We start from the raw sequence: 19,615 nt of genomic DNA on the forward strand, positions 1-19,615 counted from the left end.
AGTGACTTGACCCACCGACATTGCTCAGAGGGATTTGGGTTCTAGCATCTCTGTTCCCGTGCAAGACCTTGGTAAGCCAGATAAGTTGTATAGTCCTGACAGGTGATGACCTCATAAAATAAATTTTTACAAACCAATCTACTTGATTGTTTCCCTGTTTTCTGTTCCACCCATGAGCGTGTTTGACGTTGCACCACAAGGATTTCGCAGCACCTATGTATGCCACATGGGTCATTGCTGGAGTCCTGCATGCTTGTATGGTGCTTATATAGTGCCTTCTAAGCACTAACTCTTGCACGCTTCCCTCTGTGTCCCTTCTTCAGGTCCACTGTGGCTCTTTTGTCACTACGGGTTGCCGCTGGTCCTCGTGTCCTTCCTGAAGCTGGCAGAGATCGTCGCACTGGTTACTTTTGGTAAGTGGCACAAGCAGGGTCCACAGCTGGAAACACTAGTTGGGGGTATGGAGGAACCACTGTGGGAGCCCCCTCTTCAAAGTGGCCAGTCTTGGCCACCCCTGGAAGCAGAAGCTGTTAGCTTTCCTTCCTGAAAGAGATTTAAAACTAGGGAAAGACTAACAAAGGCCTGGGAGAGACAGGTACTGCCAGAAACGAGCCAGAAGAGGTGATAGTCTGCAGGCGTCATGTTTCTTGGGGAAAAGTGTGTTATCATTATATAATCTGAAAACGTATTATCTAATAGCTTGCCAGTGTTATAAGCAAATTTGTTTTTAATCATAAAAAGCAAACAATATATATTTCCAAACAAATGGTGCATGAGTCCGCATGGGCACCCATCTTGTAATGCGTTTAACCTTGATACAAACCATTCAAAGATGAGAACTTATGCTTCAACATGTATAAGTAGCTATCTTCGAATGTTTTTACAAAAGTAAAAAACCTTTCAAGGATGGAAACCAGTGCACCTGCAGGTACATGCTCACTTATTCCGAGACAGTCATTTTTGAAGAGTTTTGGTTAAAAGGTATTTAAAAAAACATTTCAAGAGTCCCACTTATTCTCTGATGTGCATGCAAGGTCAGTGATATTGTAATTATTTTAGTTTACTCAGGCAAAAGATTGGTAGTCTATTCCAGATTTGTCTACCATGCCAGTACCGGATGTATGACATTACAACGCATGCTTTTACATCGCATGCTTTTACAACGCGGTTTTTACAACGCATACCATTACAACGCATAGTGCTTTTAGGCGCTGGATAGTGAATTCTTTAATTTACTATTCCAACTCCAGTCCCCGTGGATAGTAGCGAAGGTGTTGGAAAGTACATTAAACACATTCCCTATCCTAGAGCGCCCCACAGCGCAATGCGTTGTAATGGTTTGCGTTGTAAAAGTTGCGTCGTAAAGGCACTGCGTGGTAAACGTTGCGTTGTAAAGGTTGTTTACCGCCAGTACCTATTACTTTTCTCTTCCTGTGGATTTGTGTCATTAAAAGGTGAATTCAAATTACAACAAGCTCTTCTTAAGATAACAGTGTCAATGATGTGATCAGTCCACAACTGTTAGAATATATTACTGAAAGTGGCACAAATGATTAAAACGTTAAGTAAGTTAAACTATCTATCAAGTATGTGTATTCATATTGGTGGTGTGGGTCTTATATTTTCAGTAGAACCTTTGGACTTAGTTTGCAAGGATTGTTTGGTCTCATCTTAATTTTTCTAATGAGGCATCTCTGGCACTGCATATGGCAGAAGAAACATCTGGATATGCAGATGAAAATCAGTGAGCTTGGTCTTTTACATTGACTTGTGGAAAGACGCGGGCTCATCTTACTAAACATCCCAGGATGCATCTGCTCATGCAACAGATGTGTCCTACACACCTTCAGAAGCCTATGATACTAATGGCTTCTTTTCTTTTGTACAGCATTTCCCTCCTTGTTACTTCACACTAGGAATCTAGTTGATTTTGTTTAATGTTTTTGGGATATTGACGTTTATTGCTTGTTCTATGATTGTCAGTAACCCACTCAACATGGTCTCAGAAGCTGTATGAGGCACTTGTTTCAGAAATATATCCTTTTGATTCATCCCTTAGGTACTAATGGAAGAATTAACAGCAGCTGAATTTCTGTGCCACTGTTTATAAACAAAATATATAACTTTGCCCTCTTAGATAAGTATGATGTTAATATTGCTCCTACTGAAATAACTAACCCTATCAAAGGTAAATGTCCATTTCTGCAAGACTAACTGGGTAAGATTGATCCGATTCTATGCTATTTTAATTTTGAGAGAGAAAGGCAAAGATAGAGGGCTTACACAGTTTGATGAAAGTGACAGTGTAAGCTTACATAGTTGAGAAAGTATCTAGTAGCCACTTTACCACATATCCACGCTCATACCTGCATGCAGAAGGTACCTCATACCAGTTCTACTGAGGATAGCAGCAATAAACTTGTACAGAAAGAACATCTGGGTATTCGGGCAGCCAACTTCTGTACTAATTGGTGTTTCCTTGACAACCCCAGAGGAACCTCACATGAAGAACTGTTCCAAAGTTCTAGCATGAGTTGAGAAGGACAAAGGCCAATGACTCTTGAACCTGATACAACAACGTCGCCATCCGTATTGCACCCTGCTATAGAGACATTGGGGCAGATTTAAAAGCCCCTTGTGCCACTTTTGCGTCACTTTTTCCATGTTAAAAGTGACGCAAAAGTGGCGCAAGGGGCTTGTAAATCTGCCCCATTGACTTTTGCCTAGGCTGAGACCCGGGTTCACTTTTGAAAGCTGTTGTCAAAAAACAATCCCAGCATGTGATTCTTTCCTAGGCTGTATAACCCATTAACTGCTACACCACTACATCTTTCTTTGCCTTATCACTCAATTTTGACATTCATCCTTTCAAGAGTACCCATTGTACAATTTGACTCCAGATAGGAAAAGTCATCTGTGTGATTGGCCACCACTGCAGGGAATTCTGTATCTGTTGTGCTAAATTAAGTGGGCATATTACCAGCATAGTGGCAAAATCCATCAAAGTACTGAAGAGCATGACTCAAAGCATGGATCCCTGTACAATGAAAAATGGTGACACTGTGAATTGCTCAAAAAGGCAAGCTACAAGTTAAATTCTTTCTCTCAATAATAGGCTAAAAGGGCCCTCCTCAATGTCTGTTTCCGTTCATTGGTGTCACAGCTGTTTCAAGGAATAATGGCATTTACAACAAATGTTAGGAAGGTAGATAAGTCAATTTGATGAAAGTAGCTGGAAGTATATTTTACTCTTGAAAAACATTTAAGCCCCTACAAAGGAGTCCCACAACTCATCGACAAAGCAACAGCTGTCGCCAATGTAATACTGTCAGCCGAACCCATCAAAACACTCTATTTCCAAAGTCCAACATACCTAGTCCAATCCCACCACATAACCCTCCAATCGTCTTTACAGAAGCAAATTCCAAAATCACTGTGAGCTTGTGCGCTACAGATTTCACAAATAAATCCTACAAAAAAATTATATATTATAACATAGAAATATTACAAATATGGTGAAGGGATAGATACTTGATCATTAATTCCTTAAAATGCCCAGGAGTTCTTCTAAATCATGTGATCCTTCTCCTATTCAAAGACAATAGCCTGGTATATTTCTTAATCTCCTTTTCAATATTTCAACTCCCTATTAAGTTATTCTTCACTACTTCTAGCACAATTAAAGTGTTGCTTTTGCTCTATACATCATCCCCACGCCTTTTCCTTCTTCACTTTGTAAAATGTGCCCGTACCCTGCATGCAAAAATCTCCAATATCACTTAGTCAATCACTTTCCTTCTCTAGGATTGTTCTTTGCTCTATATTTGCCTTGAACACGTTTCCTGACATCAGATGCTTCACCTCCTAACAGAAATATTTTAATTCCCATTTACTTTTTTTTGAGAAAACATCCTGTTACGCTCCCCCCTAGCAGCACAAAAGGAGTGACCTTGTACTGGACTGTTGTGTGAGGTGTACCATCCAAGCTCTTTATCTCCTTCTTCCAGTTCAGCCCAGTTGCCAAGCCTAGCTGCAATCTCTCTTACACTACTCAACCAGCAGTGGCTCCTTGAGGGAGTGCTGCAGGGTGGTGGGGAAGGGGAGGGGGAGGGTGGGGGGGTAGTAAACTCCGGCATATGGCCGATCGGAGTTAGGTAAAGAAATAAGATGAATTAAATTGCGCGCGCTGCAATGCATTTGGTGTTGCAGCGTGCACAATGTAATTTTTTTTTTGTTTTTTTTTCCCCCTAACTCCGATTGGCCGTATGCCGGAGTTTACTACCCCCCACCCGCCCCACCACCCCGCAGCACTCCCTCCAGGAGCCGCTACTGTACTCAACTGAAACACTCCACTCCACTAAGCCAATAGCTATGGTGTGTTAAAGAGATATTTCCACATGTTTACGCCCAATAACTCTGAACACCTCAAATATTGTTGAACGCCAATTGCAGTCTGTTGTCTGTTCTAGTTTCCTCATGAACACCTTCGCGATTAAAAATCTTCATAAGAATTTCCACCTTAATCTTTGCTGGGATATTGTCCACAAGTGTCATTGCTGGCCCCTTGAATAACATTCAGTCTGTCCAATGCCATAGTTTGACATGCTTTCACTTATGCCAAATCCACTTGAGATGTGTAACACTATTTTTGCAACAAGTATGACTGGGTATCTCTACTGACTTTACTGTGACACACGTCTTTCTTTTTTCCACATGGTACACAGCCCGTCAAAAAATCATTCACTCTCCTGCCCCGAGAAGACCACCAAAAGTCTTCCCACACCTTCCTTGTCATCGCCTTTGTGGCATTGTGTCCCTGATAGGCAAGTTGCAACACCTTCGTCCTCAATCCACTTGGCACAACTAATAGAGCTCCATTTTTAATGACACCACTACCAACCTTTAACTCCTCTCCAGTCGCCTCTCACATAAGCACCACAACTGAAAGCCTGTCTCTGCTTCTTCCATCCACTGTTTTTCAAACAGAGCACCAACCATGACTGCTTCCATACTCCCAACTACACATTATATTTGTTCCTCCGCCTCTTTCATAGTAGGGCTGGGCAATGATAGACATGGTAAAAGTTTATTGATTTACATTAGAGAGGCAACATAAACAGAGAGTATCAAATGGGAAGTACAGAAAAAAACAGTAAATACACAGCAATAATCAGGTAGCTTTCTTTTTTTTCTTTATATTCTTTTATTCTTCTTCAGTGTAAACAACAACACAAGCCAACGCTTTTCACAAAAATCACGGGTTCCACAGGGCTGCAAAACACTATAAATACAAATATGAACCACACAATATTTACACCATGACAAGACATGCAGCATAATACTTTTCCAAATTGCAGAATTTTACAAATAAAGATGTGCTTCATTCACTACTTGGACATTTGGAGACCAAAACATGAAACATAAGTGCATGATTTAAGAAAAACAATAGAGAGCTCACAGTCCACAAAACCAGGTTGATTATGAATTACAGTTTTGATGGCAAGGAAATCAAAGAAAATTTTTGCAATTCATAATAACAACTGTGACAGTAAAGTAAATCATAAGCTACAAAGCAACAATTCTGTAGGAGCTGTGCGAGAAAAGGTGCAAGTCATAACATTACATAAAACACACACCTTCATGGATATGTTAACAAAGAAATGTGGTTGAGTGAAAAGCAGAAAAGGAAAGAGAAACAAAAAGAAAGAATGAGACAGAAAAGAAACAATATCAAATATCAGTTACCCCCACATCTAATGCCATAGTTCAATTTAATTCCAAAATTGGTAAAATAAAGATAAAAATAAAAAGGGCCCCACAAGGAACTTGTTCATTTTCTTACCATAAGTAACCCTGGGCAAAGCACTATGCTACGCACGCGTAGTTTGCGAAGTTTGCTCTACTTCACACTACGCGAACTGCACGTAGCCCAGTGCAAACACGCGTAGCGTAGTGTAGTGCAGGGGTCAATTTTTGCTTGCTCGCGGTACTCAACGTCAAGTTGGCAACCGCCAGCAAGCAAAATTACTTCCTAGCGAGACTTTTTCCTTGTTTTCGATCAGCAACATCAAGATGCCGATCGCGGGCGTGGAAAATAAACCTCCCGGCGAGATTATCAATGCGGGGAGGGTAGGTTTCTCATTGTGAGTGGTCGCGTATGTTCGCGACCGCTCGCGATGAGAAACTACCGGTCCGTGTTGAGAAAGCTGCCTCTCGAGTAAAAATCTACTCAAGCGGCAGTAAAAGACAGCTCGCATTGTGCAAGATGCCGTTTTCAATGATTGCACAGTGCGGACAAGCATCCGGCACTGTGCAATCATTGCGAACAGGGTACTACGCAGTTCGCGTAGTGCTACGCGTAGCTCGCGTAGTGCGAAGTGCACTTCGCGTAGCTACGCGTGACGCTACTTCGCGAACTACGCCTCAGGGTTAACCATAAGTCAGCTCAAGTAGTGTTCAAACAACTTGGTTTTAATTGTTTGATCCCGTAAGAACAGCAACTTTTCCAAGGCACACTAAAATATCAAATTCATAACTAGTAATGTATTGCCACTGAAAATCAAAACCAAAACTTAAAAAATACATGTAAAAGGGAATATGTGGATGAGCCGAAAAACCAAATAAACCAACAAGAAGTGCAGTAGCAGAAAATCAGTGAATTAACCGTGTTAACCAATGACCTGAGTCCACCATCTTCACACATGATCATAATGTGTACCATATTGAGAAGAAATGTATTAATGATTACTCTTGTGCATACAAAGTTATAGTACAGTGTTCAAGGAAAGATTTTCGAATAATAATGATAATGGAAGCGATAATCTCAAGAATTGCGTTAGGTTCGTCAGAATGAGAACTTCAATCATACAGGCTACCCCAAAAACAATGACACAAGTGAAAACAAAAACAAACATGAGATACTCCCACATCTCAAACCAAATTAATTACAAGTGTTCCTAAACAAAAGAAATTGTAATAGTAACACAAATGTATACACATAACAAAATTGCTCCCATCGTGCATCCCGTGCCTGTTGCATGTGAGGTGTCACGTTCAATTAAGAGCAGCGATCACACCTAAACAAACGGGGTTGCCACGCTCAAATTGGAGCAGTGATCACACCTTAACAGAGTTATATCGAAACTTCATGTACTTATAATGTTGACAAAGGGTAGAGCAATGTATACACCCCTGCAACGCGCAAAACCCATTAACCACATAATGTGCTTCCCACCCTTCCTTTTCCAGACCGAACATGTCCGATCTGGAAAGTAAAAGCTAAATCAGTGTTTCCCAAACTGGGGTCCATGGACCCCCAGGGGTCCCTGACACATTCCCAGGGGGTCCGCAGGCAGCAGTTTTAAAAGCACTGTAAAGTTCCTTGTAGAATTAGCAGTTTTCGAGCAAAAATAAAAGTGTCAAGATAATACCAGTGATTACTGTACCTGCTGGAGAGAGATGAGAGTTTTGTCCAGTGGCAGGTTTGACTTATCTAATTTTGCACTGAGGGTTAATATGCCTGCTGCAAAGAACATGTACCATGCATTTTAAAAAACAATATTTTATGTGTATAGGTCAATGGGTTACTGCTTTTGTCACAGAGATTCTTTTGTTACTCTGCAGCTCATAAGAGACTATCAATCTAGCACAATGACCTATACACGGCCATCAAAGAGCTGCTTACACACTGCATGGTACAAGTTAGTAACTTATGTTTTTCCCCAGTCTTTCATTATCCTGATACTTTTAAGGGAGTTTATTTGGGTGAAAATACATTTTTATTGTTAGTCAATACTAACCACTGTGTTATGTTCTGAATCCTGAGTTTGTGCTATTCCAGACCAAGCAATCTTTAAAAATGCCTACAAGTATGAATGACATGTGAACCCTGCACCTTGTAGTCCCCTATACCTTATGTAATATTTTCTCTGTGATTTACAAGTATGATTCATTGTCTCTATATGTGTATGATGTAAAAAGCTCTGACATCCTACACTAGTATGAGGGATGCTATAAAACAAATGAAATACATGTGACAGAGGGGCTATGGAGAAAGGAGAGGCGCTGTTGAAGCCTGATAATAAGGGAATCCTTGAAGAACCCCAACAAAGATTGTTGTATCCTGGTGCATAGTAAGGTCATCATTTATTATTCTTTAAAATACAATTCCATATATAATGATAAATATGTCGTAGAATACACCATTGTATCCTGAATTTTCTTGGGCGGGAGAGCCTCCCAAAGCCTCCTTTTGTTGTGGTCAGGCTCACTCACTGCACTTAGTGTGCACTGTATGGGGACTGGTCTGAAAACATTTGCATGGGCTGCTTTGGGTTTCCACTCTGGCCCTGACAGGAGCAGGAGCCTTGCACTACAAAATAAAACTAACCATTTAAAATGTAATCACAGTGATGCAGCACAAACCTTCCCATTAAAATGTTCTGTTTTTTGAAAACTCTTTCAATATAAAATACTAAAATCCTTAGTAATTAGAGTATTTGTTTTGTGTGCACGTGTGCCTATTTTTTTTATTACTCTTTTAATGTTTGAAAATTAAATCATACAAATTGCTGAGGGTCTCCGGCTTCCAGTGGTGAGTCAATGGGGGTCCTCAGGAGTCAAAAGTTTGGGAACCACTGAGCTAAATAGTTTTTCTGAAAGATACCCCGCCTCTCGAGCAGCATATTTGCGAATGTAGGCGAAACCAGCCATTAGTGTATAGGGCTACGTGGATTAGATGAAATTGAAATCCGCTATGCAGAATTCAATAGGAACCAAGTCATGTTATCTGGAACTCAAATAAGCCCAAATTAGTGCTCATATGTACCACAAAGATCATCACATTTACTCCACACACAAGGCTAAGTAAAGCACAACTTATACCCGGCAACTCCAGGCTCACATGAGACCGACAAAAGGTGCCTGCGTCTCACCACAGAACTCATCAAAGTAATGGCACACGCATACAAACAAATAAAAATAAAGTGTTCCGCACATACTTGTGTTCAGCCATTGTGAACGCATATAGAGTCAATATAGAATATTATGGTCAAGCGGTGGATTGGTCCTTTTTCGGTTTAGATACCACAAGACCATACCCCTCTAGAAAAGACTAGACAACTGTGTGCGGTGTCCGTGCATACATATATAAACAAGGAAACCAATGATAGCTACGAATCAGCATGACTAATAAACATCATTGCGAAAGGAGGAACCGTCTTCAAAAGGAAAAAAAGAAAGAAGATGGGGCGTGGCTTGGCAAGCCAGCATGGCGGACAGGGGTTGAGTGTGCTCCGTCAAGCCCATCTTAATATTCTGCATTATCCTGTCTCTCCGACAGCATCCTGAGAGTCAGTGCCACCCTATAGCTGACGGACATCGGCGGCCCTTCACTTGACAATTTGGGCTTCGTAGGAGCTGCGGGAGGCGAGTACGCGCAGGTGAGGCCTTGGGCCTGCAGACGGCACAGCCTCGGGAGAAACAGGGGGCATCTCCCGAGGCTGTGACGGAGGCATTGACGGAGTTGGCGTGTGCCCCCGGACATACCGTATCTACCGAGGATTCCTGTGGGTGCAGTGCAGCACCTCGGCGGTCGTGTTGGGCCGCGGTGATGATGGCGGGAGCTTAGCCGCCGCCATTTCTACAGGAGAGGCCTGCTCTCGGACAGGGTGGTAAGGACGGGGGTACACATCTTTCTCCTCCTTACCCCCTCCTCACGCTCCCCTTGGCTTGGTGGTTGGCCGGGCTCTCGAGCACAGCTTCGGGAGCGGAGGCCAACTAGAGACAGTGGCGGAGGGCCCCTCTCCTCCTTCCCCCCCTACTCCCGAGTCTGTGGGGAGTTGGCGGTTACATCGGACCGCAGGGGAGTGTGGGGCGGCAGCTTTGCTGAGACCTGTACGCGGAAGGAGGCCCAGCACATTGGTGGCTGATCTGGACTCGGGGGACTGGTAGTGGCGCAGATACCCCCGCATCATAGACCTGGAGAGAGTGAGCTTGGTGGTCGGACCGCATTGGGGGTCCCTGTTGGGCTCCGAGGGTGCTCCTGCATCGGCGGTGATATCGGGCTGAGACGAGCGCGGCGGCTGCTCCCAGCTCCTCCCATATCCTTCTTCCCCCCCCAGGTGGAGTGTCCGGCGGTCTTTTCAGTCCGCGGAGGAATATCATTCCACGGAGCGGGCCGGCATGTGGATCGTCCCGGGGGCCACTTGATGGGACCCTTATCATGAACTGCTGTCCATAGAGGGGCGCCTCTGCTTGCCAGTTGTGGAGTACTGACCATTGGGGTCCTCTTGGCACGCATGGATCCCTGTGGGGGCTCAGCACGGTGGCCCTAGATTGTACTGACTAGACTGTGTCATTTTCACTGGGCTTCAGGTGCCCCACCGGGACCTTTTGCTTGGGGGCGGGGGGCGATAGGAAGGCAGTGTTGCCCGAACTATGTGTCTGGCTGTCTCCTTGTTGAGCCGCCAGTAGTCATCGGCTCCCGTTCGACGGTCTGGTCGGGTCGCGGGAGTCCAGTGGGGGAGTGTTCTTCCCCCCTTTTTGTGGCCCGCCCCTTCTTTCAACCTGCTATTTGGATCTCTTACGACCAGCTAAGACGGCCCTGGGAACAGCCCGAAGTCCGCCATGACGCAGGGCAAAAGTCGGAGTGGGTCATCTAAACAGGGACCCACAGATACATTCACGGGCCCAGGAGCCGCTGCGGGGTCCTCTGGGGATCACAGGGAGCCATGCTGGATAATGCAGCATTTACGGCCGCCATCATGCAGTCCAGGGACATGCTGGATGCTAAGATAGGGGAGGATGGCTCTGATGTAATGCTGCTGCAGCAGGATCTACGGAACACCGTATCTCGCATCACTGAAACTGAGACCCGGGTCTCCGGAGTGGAGGATGATCTCACCATACCAAAGAAATAGGTGGCAGCCATGGAGACCATTCAGCGGGACCTTGCGCTGAGGTGGAGGATGCGGAAGGGAGGGCACGACATAACAACCTTTGCTTTGTTGGCTTTCCGGAGGGCTCCAAGGGGAAACATGGAACAGTTCCTCACTCAAGGGCTGGAGAGTTGGCTCCCACCGGAATCCATGTCTCGCTGCTTTGTGATCGAACATGCGCTTATGCAGAGGCCTCCGCCTGGGGCCCGCCCGAGACCAGTCATCATGAAGCTTTTGAACTATCACGACCGTGATGCCATCCTGAAGCAAGCACGGCTTAAGGAACCATTACAGTACGACAATGCTCGCATCCTCATCTTCCCAGATTATACAAAGCTAGTCTAGCAGCAAAGACAGTCGTTCCTGGCGGCCAAGGCCCATCTGCGAGATGTTAATCTCCCTGCACCCTGCTATTTCCTGCTCGTCTGCGAGTGGTTTACGGCTCCCATACTCACTTTTTTGATTAGTCAGAAGAGGTATTTAAGTGGACTGATGAAACAGTGAGGGTGCGGGCCCATACACAACCTGGAATAGAACCTGACTCCTCATCGTCGGGGCGGCTTGGCGGGGGCCCCTGCTGAAATTGAAGAACAACAGAAGAACACAGTCCAGGAGATGCTCCATGTCCCGCAAGGTGCCATCCTGGCCTGGCTCGGCCCCAGGCCGACAGTCTACTGCGCCTTGACCGACACACCAAAGAGACTTACTGATGGGACCTGTGCTCACAGAGAGGGTGCTAGGGTTAGATGGGTTGTGAGTTGGGGATTCATTGGTTGGGGCGGGTCGGGCCCTCTCTTTGGGGGGCGTGAGTCATTCTCACCGCGACAGATGCTTCATTGTTCCTGAAGTAAAGTGGGGCATTTGTTGGGTGGGGGGTTGTTGAGTTGTTCAATTGCATTACACCACACTGACAGAGGGTTTATATATTACTACCGGTCTCATCTCCACGCCCGTGCAATGGCAGACACAGTACCATATGGCGGAACTCCGCCGGGACGAGAGTAAGACCTTGGGTTTGCTTCGCTTTATCAGCTGGAACATGAAGGGAGCCATCAATAAAATGAAACATGGGACCATACTTCAACAAGCCAAACGGGTTGGGGCGGACGTCCTCATGCTGCAGGAGACACACCTTTTGGGGAACAAGGTTCTTTGCTTTCAGAGATATGGGTACCACCAGGTGTATCACTCCGGCTTTGTGAAGGGGATCGTGAGGTGTGGCTATATTCATCCATCGAAGGGTCCCCTATGTACATGTTAAGCAATGGACCGACACTCAGGGGTGATACTTATTCCTGCACGGAAAGGTTGGGGAGGAGTCCCAAATGCTAGTTAGCGTATATACCCCCCCTCCACTACAATGGAACCTAGTGGAGCATATCATGACCATTTGGGTGGACATGCCAGATGGTTTATCTGTGGTAGGGGGGACTGGAATGATGTGATGGATATTGCAGCAGACCGATGGAGGGAGAGGGGGGTTACTGTGATGGCAGTACCACAAAACTACATTCCCTAGCGATAGGACTTGATTGGACAGATGCATGGCGACACCTACATCGGGACGATCAGGAGTTCACGTATCTATCGTCGGTGCATGATTCTTATTCCAGACTCGATTATTTCTTTGTCCCTCGAGTGCATGTGGGAAGGGTGGAGGCAGCGGAGGTTCTACCTAGAGGTTTGCCGGATCACTCCCCAATAGCTCTTACCATACAGCTGGGACGGGGGAGGCAGCCATTCCGTTGGCGCTTGTCGGTGTGGCATTTGCAAAATAATGACTATAGGGAGCACATAGGCATCACCATAGATGAATATTTGAGCGTGAATGTCGGGTCTGTCGCTGGGGCCGATACAAAAACCAGTTTTGAGGGGAAGGGACGTATCTTGGTGTGCGGCGGCCCGTAGAGAACGTGGGGAGGCGCTAATTTGGGCGGAAGCGGACATTGGAGACCTTAAGCGTTGGGGTCGTGCAGCCGGGGGCGGGCAGGCTAGGTGACAATTTCTGTTTGACCAACAAAATTATGCTGCGCTCCTACTGGATAAGACCCGGCAGGCTTGGCTGGAGACGCGCAGTAGAGTATACCAATGGGGTGATAAGTCCAGTAGGATGCTCCACTGGCTTTGCCAAGGGATATATCATCCATCGACACTTCTGGACATTTTGGGTGCAGCTGGTGAGCCACTCAAGGAGCCATGGGCTCGGTCCGAAAGCTTTGCTGCATATTACGCAGACTTGTACGCCCCCAAAGAATGTCTGTCTCCTGACACGATCGATCAGTTTCTGGCCAACCTCCCACCCAGGGCGCTATCGGATGCAGTGAGAGAGGAGTTGGAGCTCCCGTTGACTGATGAGAAGCTGGGAACGCGCTGGGGTAACTCAACTCCGGGAAGGCTCCGGGGCCCAATGGGTTTCCTAGCAAGTTTTTTAAACAATACTTTTTGAAGCTGGGCTCTCATTATCGTGCAATAGTAGAGGTGGCGCAGGATCGCGGCTTTCTCCCACCGGACTGGAGGCATACAGAGGAGGTGGTTTTTCATAAACCCGGCAGGCCACCAGATCAGCACGCATCATATAGACCCATCTCCTTACTGAATGCAGAAGCCAAAATATTGGCGAAGGCCCTAGCAAATCATCTACTACCTCACATTGCGACACTGGTTCACCTGGATCAGGCTAGTTTTATGCCTCAGTGGGCGATTAGGCACAACATTAGGCGGGCTAATGGTGCAGTGGCGGTCATCCAACGACTGGGTGCTCCGGCGGTATTGCTGCTAGCAGATATGGATAGGGCGTTCGACTCCCTTAGTTGGGTATACTTATTTCCACTGTTTTGTCAGTTGAATCTCCGACCGTGTTTCCTATCTTACTTGACCCTCCTATATACCGAACTCACGGCCTCGGTGCGGGTAGCGGGTGCATCCTCCTCCGTGTTTGCTATAGGTCGGGTAACGAGACAGGGTTGTCCCCTGTCTCTGTATCTATTTGCACTCACGATGGAGCAGCTGGCCGTGTGGGTGCATATGGGCACGCAGGTGCAAGGCTTTGAGTGGGCTGAGGGTTTGTCGGATAGGATCGCCCTGTACGCGGATGATGTCCTCTTCCTCCCTTACAGAGGTGGATAGAACGGGACCTCGGCTCCAGCGTAATATGCAGATATTTGGGGAAACCTCTGGATTATATATGAATCCCCGCAAATCTACGCTGTGTTTGCTTGGAGGTCCGTGTGATCTGGGTGGCTGGGCATCGTCTAACCAGTTGGCGACGGGAGGACTGAAATACTTGGGTGTTTTTATAATGCATATGCCTGCAGTCCCCTGGGAGCGTAATCTAGTTCCGGTTTGGGAGCGAGTACGCGATGATATTAAGACCTGGTCCCATATGCCATTGACCATCTATGGCAGATCAGCCATATTCAAGATGGTGGCCCTCCCTCGTCTCCTCTATCAGTTGCAGAACCACCCGTATCCGATCCCCCCGTCCTGGCAAGTCACACGCGGCCCTCGGGTAGTTCTTGTGGGAAGGGGGCATGGTGCGCGTGGCCCTGCGGATGTCCTTTTCATCCACCTATAGTGGACTACTAGAGTCGTCCGATATACTGTCCTATTATAAAGCTTCTCACCTACTCATATTGAATGAATGGTGGTATGGCAATCGAGAGGACCCGGCATACGCGGTGGAACAGAGGCTCATGGGTGATCACTCGCTGCAATGCAGTATTGTACTCTGCAACACTGCGGGGACCATTGCCCCCGGCAACAATGGCTGTGTTCCAGGTTTGGAGGCAGGCACTGCGTAGAATGGGGTGGTGGAACAAGCTGACGTAGGAAACCCCCCTTTGGAATAATGGGCGCTTGTCGCAATTAGCTGCTTTGCAAGGTTTCAGAGGGTGGGATCTGATAGGGATCTTGGTCTTGGGGGATGTTTTGAAGGGTCTGACACTGAAATCGTTCCAGGACCTTCATATGGAATTCAATATGTCACGGTCCCAATTTTTCAAATACCATCAGTTCTGTTACGCCTTGTCGAACAGTCTAGTGGGGTTGGAGTCAGTGCCTGAGTTCCGCCCCCTAGAGATGAAAGTCTTTATGGGGGAACTCCAGTAACGCAAGATATCCAGGATATATCAAACTCTGGTTATTCACTGCTCCTCCACACTGCAGAAACTCCGGGAGGATTGGGAGGGGGGTTTAGGACCCTTGGATGAGGAGCATTGGGTGGAGGCCCTAGCGGCCCCACGCGGGGCAGCCATAGCGGTGCGTCTACACCTGGTCCAGTTTAAATATTTGCATAGGGTCTATTACAAGCGAATGCAGTTGTGGAGGGCGGGTTTGGTTGCCGAGGTGTCTCAGATATTGCAGGGAAGATGGTACGCTGACGCATACAGTCTAGCAGTGTCTCTCTCTGGATCGGTTTTGGAGGGGGTCTTCACTTGCTTATCTGAGGTTTTGGGCTGGGATCTTCCCCGCACGCCGAAACTAGCAATATTACACGTCCCAGAGGGGATAGGCGGCAAAGTCTATAAACGTCATCTATTACTGTTAGGGCTTAGATTGGCAAAGAGGGTCATAGCGAGGGCGTGGAAGGCTCCGAGCCCCCCTGCAGTGGCCGCATGGAAGAATGGCCTAGACATTTGTATGAGCCTTGAGAAACCTATCTTCATTGCTAGAGGATGCCCCCTAAAACATTTCAAAATATGGAAACGGTGGGCAGACTATCGGGGATTGCTCCTAGACCCGGTTTCTGTAGAATGAGACCAGCGATTATATGTTTAGTCTGCCAATGGACTTTCTCAAGGCTTATTACATGCCATGATGATAACATAAAAAAGAAGAAAACACAATTTATATGTCAGTCAGTAGTATTCATATGTACATTATTTTGTAGGCACTCCCTTTCCCCTTTCTGTGTGCCCCTATACATTATTTAAAACAAGTGGTGTAGAGGATGAAGCCTTGCGGTTAGAGCTGTCGACCTCGAAGCTGGGGAACCGTGTTCAAGTCTCTGCAACGACGCGCAACATCCTGTGGTTGTGGGCAAATCACATAACCATCCCGTACCTAACAAAAATGAATGTGCCCGTCGGTAAGGAAACTGGTGCTCATGTAAAGAGCTCTGATACCCGATGTCTCTGGTCTAGTTCGCGCTAGAAAAAAACTCTTTAAAAAAAAAAAATGAGGTATCCTAACATACCAAAAATATAAGAGTATAAAACATCCTATCGCCCTGAAGTGATTTTACACCTACGTCCGTAAAGTAAAATAGGTCAAACAAATGTGAAAAGCAATATATAAAATATACCCAGGCAGTGTCAACAAGAGACACATTCACCACTCCTAAATAAATCATGTGATCGCTTCCCTTTTAAATGTGATAGCTTGCCCCCCAAAAAATGTGACCAACATCATTTTACCTACAAATAATAAAAGGAATGTCAAAGGGTCGGTGGTGGCAAAATAATAATATAGTTCAGGCCAAAATCTGTGATTTGTTGATAGAAGAAATGGCCCTAGTTTTAGAGGAAAGTCATGACCCAGTCAGACGCACTTTGTGGCCCTACACTGTAAGCTGATAAAGCAACTTAGGCCCCTTTTTTATTGAAGAAAGGGCTTGGGGAGAGTGGGCCAAAAAAAAAAACCTGGTTGCGATGGAGGAGCTGTGGAGGGTTCTTGAATCTTACAAGATCACAGATGACATGCTCCAGACGCTGAGCCTTACACATACTGACACATATACTAAAGTGAGGTGGAATCTGGGGGGATCTTATGACCCGGATCCCTATAAGAAAAACAGTGGTTCCTGTGGAATATATACTTAATAGTGATTGGAAAGGCAAAGCAAAAATCGCATATAAAGGAGCCACTGAGCCACAACTAATTAGGATTGCTAAGTCAACACCCTCATTAGGGAACCCAGATGGGTTTCCTAGTGAGTATCTTCTTTTCACTTCAACATGGGTTACATATCACCCCAGTGTACCTCAGCAATTCTCCATCCAGATGTCCCTAACATTGTAGGTCCTGAACAGACCCTACACCCAAATTAGGGTTGAAACGCCTCTAAATCAACATTCATGGCAATAAATTCACACACATCTTTCCGGGGCAAAATGGTGTTAGGGGGTATTGCCATAGAGAAAGTGAAGCACTATGATTATCTAGGGGTAAGAATGACGGATAATATGATCTGGGCGTCACAAATTGGGAAAAGTAAAATTAGCCTCCACCAAAGGGCCTCAGCTATTGGGAGGAAGTACAAGGCTCTTCAGTGGGAACCTATTTCCCCAGCCCTTTCTCTGTCTACAAAGTCACAGGGTTGGCAGCAGAGACTTATGGTGCTGAACTTTGGGGATCTACCAAAAGTCAAATATTTACGCTAGTTGAAAATAAATTCATTAGGTTCCTGCTCAACTTATCTATAAGCACACCTCTCAAACCACTTAGACTCTTAATGGCCCTTAAGAACATCCACCAGGTGACATCCATAAGACACTTATTATATTGGTACGTCTCTGGACTTCAGAGGAGCTGAAGCCTTAGATGGACGCTTTGGTAGAACTGCTTTCATTGGACATTGGAGCATGGACCCCCTGGCTCAGTTATGTTAAAAACAAGTTTACAGAGATTGGAATGGAGGGGTATGGGCCTCACCAAATGGTATCAGGAAGGGTGACATCCAGGATACCAAGCCAGGTTCCTGGAAATTTGTGGTAATGAAGATATGTAATGACCAGGTTGAGGTTAGTTTAACAGAAAATTCCTTAATCACAAGTGCTCCCCTATCTACGAGCAGTATTTGGACATAATGTATTCACTCCATGCAACGCACCTGTATGTAAAATTTAGAATGGCCATTCTGGCCTTAAATACTGTTACGGCAAAATAGGAAACATCATTCCAGGTAAAAAACGATTGCCCACATTGTCCATCACAAAAAGAAATGGAAGCACATTTTTCTTTTTTATGTGCGAAATACAACAGACGTCACCAAAAATTGATTATCCCACTATGCAAGGTGTTGAGGGTTAGTAACTACTGGAACACTTTGAGAATTCTAAAAAGTAACACAAGCAAACTGATTGTGTTTGCGTTATCTAGATTTTCATTGGGGGCATGGAAATTGGGAGTGAAGATCTCCCTTGTGTAGACTCATGACAGATCACCCAAACTAAACTGTGCCAGCCTTTTATGCCGTAAACTAGTTTACCCTAAAATGGCTCTGGTTTGGTTCATATGATGGGAACAATCACTTTTTTGACCCATGACCATAGGTGGATGCAGGAGAACTGTTTTATTCTCTTTTTATCTGATTGAATAATTTTATGTTTATATTTGTAATTTTAGACGCATTTTATTGTTATGTGGATGAATTGGATGTGAATATTTTATAGAAGTATTGATTGTTATGTGTGAGAAGCGCTTTTATCGCATTTTAGCTGAAATAATGATATAATGATGAAATCATATTATAATAATAATTAGATATAAGAGTAAAGCAAATCATAAGAGAAAATAGCGTATGTTTCGGAAACCCCTGGATAGACGGAGATTTTAGTATTCTAGAGTTGAACCAAAAATAGGTGCAGGAGTCTCAACAATTTTCTAATCGAAAAATGTATGACAGCAGTAACAACGAGGAACACGACACAACTGTGTACAATTCAAACAGCAGGCCCAGGTTATTTGTCAATCTGACATGGTCAAAAAACCTCCATAAACGAAAAAGAGTCTTATAACACAAGCTATCCCGGATGGCCCTACCCTACGGTGAACACAAGGTGCCCCCCCCCCCTAAAAAAAGGGCTTGAGTGGCCAAAGCCTTGCATAACACTCCTATTTTGTTTAACAATGACGTGCCCCCTTATGCACCCACCTGCAAGATGGGGGACAAAATAGCTGGATTGCCCATGTGAATAATGTTGGGCGGATGAGTTGCTTAATACTTTATCTAGAGATATCCATTTATAATTTTGATAAATCATGTCCACCACATGTTACTAAAACACTCCTTTATAGTGGTTGAATATAGGTACACCAACCAACCTGTTGTTACTGTAAAGTGCTCCAAATAATAACGTTTCCTCTTCATTAGCCATTGCTTACTTGCATTCAAACCGCTCCCCAATTTCACTCCAACATCAGATAGAATTTCTGATGTGCTTTCAATTTTCAAAAGTGTTACATCTAACCAGTAATATCTAAATTAGCCTGGCCCTTGCCAACAGATGGTTTCTGAGATAAATACAATTTGTTGTATCTTCAGGAAAATATTTCAATCAATGAACTATAATACATAAAAACACTAAAAGAAACAGACAGGGAAAAAAGGAAACACAAAAACATATTAGAGATGCATCACATATATTTTAAAAACAAAACATTTCTGAAATATAACATAATCTTAAATTCTATATCAGCATGAAGGGCACCGAACAATTGCATCTAATCCACGGTATATTATATAATATTAGAGTGGACAATGTGTTTGCAAGTCATTACTCACTACAATTAGGATTAAAACAAATGGAATTGCTATCTCAATACTTTATCTAGTGGTTAGCCTAGAATGTCAAGATTAAACCAAAAAGTATTGCAACATTAAATGTTGGAGTAATGTATGTTTTAGGTAAAATGACAAATACCTCAACTCAAATGAACAATAACTAAAAAGAAGCATA

The 19,615-nt window shown here is 44.9% G+C and overlaps 1 pseudogene across 1 annotated transcript in view; it reads left to right on the top strand.

Annotated features, from left to right (window-relative positions):
• Window positions 1-19,615, top strand: part of LOC144767749 (natural killer cells antigen CD94-like) — a 132,717-nt pseudogene that overhangs the window by 14,399 nt on the left and 98,703 nt on the right. The window contains exon 2 of the transcript XR_013598333.1: window positions 324-413. The product of XR_013598333.1 is annotated as a natural killer cells antigen CD94-like (transcript). The remainder of the gene's footprint in view (window positions 1-323; window positions 414-19,615) is intronic.

Source organism: Lissotriton helveticus, chromosome 7 (assembly GCF_964261635.1).
Source record: "Lissotriton helveticus chromosome 7, aLisHel1.1, whole genome shotgun sequence".
Taxonomy (NCBI): Eukaryota; Metazoa; Chordata; class Amphibia; order Caudata; family Salamandridae; genus Lissotriton; species Lissotriton helveticus.